This window comes from Sinocyclocheilus anshuiensis, unplaced genomic scaffold, assembly GCF_001515605.1.
Source record: "Sinocyclocheilus anshuiensis isolate Anshui unplaced genomic scaffold, SAMN03320099.WGS_v1.1 scaffold2013, whole genome shotgun sequence".
NCBI classification, from domain to species: domain Eukaryota; kingdom Metazoa; phylum Chordata; class Actinopteri; order Cypriniformes; family Cyprinidae; genus Sinocyclocheilus; species Sinocyclocheilus anshuiensis.
Genome location: NW_015536629.1, coordinates 396874 through 400848, shown reverse-complemented (window position 1 = coordinate 400848; position 3975 = coordinate 396874).

Sequence of the window (3975 nt, the reverse complement as noted above, 5' to 3'; positions counted from 1 at the left end):
GGGTCCTGAATCGCGGGAAGCAGATGGCTGCCCCTCTTTCCTCGAAAAGAGAGACAAACGAGAGCGGAGCTTTTTTCCATGGAAAAAACGCTCGCAGTGCACGCCGATTGCCCCCTCGGAGACGTCATGGCTGTCGCCGGCCAACGAGTTGGTGTTTTTTCAATGTATGCTTCAGACACGGGTCACGACGAGGCGTTCCCCATAGCGACCCCTAGAGAATGCAGTTCGAAGTTCCCATGAAAGGGAACTCACGTAGCACATGTAGACATAAACAATACCTGACGCTGAACTAAAAACAGGGAACACTATTTAAACACCTGACAAGACGAGGGGATGAAGAGACACACCTGGGATCAATGGAAATAAACGGGGAACACCTGGAATTAAATCAACATAATCAGGACAGGAACAGGAAACTAACCAAATATGGGCAAGGAGGGCACATGGGGAGCAAAACACACACAAAACACGGAACAAACACAAATAATATTGTCTCTTCATTTTAACTGGACCGCAAAATATGCAGTCATGTCTGACAACTTGACAAATATTTTCAGAATTTAGTATATATATATATGAAGGTATTTTGGAAATCACATATTTCTGATTAGACTTAGATTGTTTTAGCCTTTATTAAATTTTATGAAACTCTAATGAATGTTATACATAGTTAATCGATTTAACCATTTACACAGATTTTAAACTATGAATCTAAAAAGAATTTGTTGTCTTGTGCCTCCCTCTGGTGGCCAACATTAGTATTACGGACTTCATCTCTCATTTCCATTGATGTAAATGGCTGACATTTTTTAAATTGCTGTAAGCACCCAGGGCATCAGAAATTCATGTAGGTTGGCATGAGTACACTTGAAGGCAGCAATATGTAGGCTACTGCAAAAAAAAGAGGCAACTTGTCATGTCATGCAGCTTGACAAAAGTTTTTAATATTATTTGGATATATTAAAATGAAGGTAACATTAATGATATTTAAGTGTTTTGGAGATCACATTTTCTTTTGCAAACGGATAAAGTTTATTCATCCATATGAAACTATAATGATTATTTTTGCAGCATCTTGCTAAGTACAAGTCATTATTCTGAACCATTTACACAGACTTCAATTTATGAGCATTCATGTGTCATTCACATTGATATTAACAGTTGATCTTTGTTAACAGATTAACAGTTGAAATTGCTGAAACCAAAAATCTACTTACACTATGTCAGTTATCTGATACCTTCTGTGAGTATTGTCTATGTCAGGGGTGTCCAAACTCGGTCCTGGAGGGCCGGTGTCCTGCAGAGTTTAGCTCCAACTTGCCTCAACACACCTGCATTTAAGTTTCTAGTATGCCTAGTAAGAGCTTGATTAGCTGGTTCAGGTGTGTTTAATTTGGGTTGGAGCTAAACTCTTCAGAACACCGGCCCTCCAGGAACGAGTTTGGGCACCCCTGGTCTATGTGAATCACAGACATCAATTGGTAAATTTAAATGTAATGTAAAGGAAGACAAAAATGTACCTAAGAATATGTAGAACTGTAAACATTTACCTCTGTAAAAAAATGTTATTTGTTATTTAGAGCGATGGAAACGCCTAGAAATGGAATAGAAATGGAATGATAGAAATGGAATAGAATGTTATTTAAAATGATGGAAACTGATAGAAAAACAAATATTTCTTATCCTGTGGTTCCCTCTAGTGGACAACATTAGTACAACGTGTTGTAGTCCGTCGGCCATTTTGAGTTGGCAAAAACTTATATATTTAAACCACTTGACTGATTCTCACGAAATTGTGCATGCATCATCTATAGACACTAACGACAAACATTTATCAGAAGAATTTTAATTAGTCAAACCGTTAAGAAGATATAAGCCAATTCATTTTGTAGCCATGGCTCCATACACTTATTAAACTATATCTTCTAAACCATTTGATGAATCCAAATTCTTTTTATATCTTTTTGTCAACAGGGTCTCTAGATGATACATACAAAATGTGTCATTAATTGGACAAATGGTCTAGGAGGAGTTTGAAAAAAAAAAAAGGTTTATTAAACAGCTCAAAATGGTGGAATAATTTTATGCATAGCAAAAAATCCAAGATATACGTTTTGTTCAGCTTGACTGAACATTATTGACGGAAAATTATTTTGATTGTAACCAGTATGGTTGCGGAGATATGAGCGAAAATGTAAACGTAATTATTATAGTGCCACCTATGGTCCGATCAGAGTGTGTGTTTGCATCTGAGTAGGGGGGGAGATTTGGGACCATCCTGCCAAATTTGGTGTTTCCAAATTTGACTTACGGTTTTGGCTGGCCAGACACTTTTAGGGCAGAAAAAGAAGAAGAAGAAAAAGAAGAAGAAGAACAAACTCAGTACAAATACAAGAGGGTTCCAGAACTTCAGTGCTTGGACCCCTAATCATTTTTATTTCTTTTTCAGGACTTCCATCCTGTGATGAAATTTATACTTTTGTATTTTAAAAGATAAAACATTATGTGAATAAATGACTTGACTGTGGCTCTGCGCATCACCCCTTATTTATTTTAGATCCAATTAATTTATCTAGTCTGAATTGCACATCCCAATTTACAGAAAAAAAAACAAATTCATACATTATGAAATGTCTATGTAGAAATTGATTAACCTTGATATTAACCTTGATTAATAAATAGAATTATACTAATATTCATTATAATTTAATGATACTGTTAACCAATGATAATGTTAACCAATTTAATCTTATTCCAAAGTTTCAATAGTTCATTCTTTTTAAAATAATATTAGGAATTATCTAAGATATAGACAGTCTCTCTTATTTTCTGTGTTTACTAAAAGTTTCCTAAAATGCATACACATTCAGAATCTCAAGCCATGGTATTCCCTCATGATGGTATTTTTACTGTTTGCCATTGTTGCCATTGTGAATTATTTTTCCATGCACCGCTACAAATAGAAGATTTTCCCTTTCTCTGAGCAATCTGGATAAACCTTACCTCACTTGTACTTAAACACAAATATCTCTATTTATTCTTGCACACTTAAAGCAGTTATATGTGGCATTCATATTCAAATCTTTTACTGAAAAAAATGGTTCTGTGAAGAGTCCAATTTTGAACAGCCAGTTCCTGATGTTTGTCTCGATTTTGTGGCACTGTTTCATTGTTATGTACACAAAGTACATATATTTTTATATGCAGTTTAAATGTTTTAGATATGAGAATTTTTGAATTATTGAGAACAACTTTACTATGGCACCTTTAAGGCAACACAACATCTCAATTCCTTGCATTATAACAGCAACATGTTTGGAAAGAATTTGTATACTTAATCAACATATAATAACACAAATTGGCTGACAAACAACAAAATCAAAGTCTGAAGCTCTTTGGGTTTATTCAGAAAGAGATTTGGACACATACTCGTAAATTAATAAAAATTAATAACTAATATTAATATTAATGTTATAAATAATGTTTATAACATTTTCTTACACAGACTAATTGTTTCACTTCATAAGACCTCAATGTATGTATAACATAAAACACTACGCTGCCTCTTTTTTGTTAAATGTCAGATTTAATGAACAATAATAGCCATTAAACATGTACAAGTATCAAATATAAGAGGCTTATATAGTAGGAAATAAAGATAAAAGCTAACTATTCAGGCAAACGTATGCTACATCAGCGCTGCACGATGGTAAAGATAAATATATAAATTTATGAAGACTACTTGAAATCATATCAGACAAGCAATTAAGAGAATGATAAGTGTGTTTTAATCTCATACCAATGAATCTCAAAGGTTTAATTCTGGCTGACATATTTCCTAATAAAATGACTATTGGGGCTCTGAGTGTCATGCTAACTTTGAATTCAGCACTTCTGTTGTAGAGATGTTGGGCGTCTTCTAATCTGACATTCAATGTAACACAGAATATTGTATAGTGACGACAGACAAGAGGA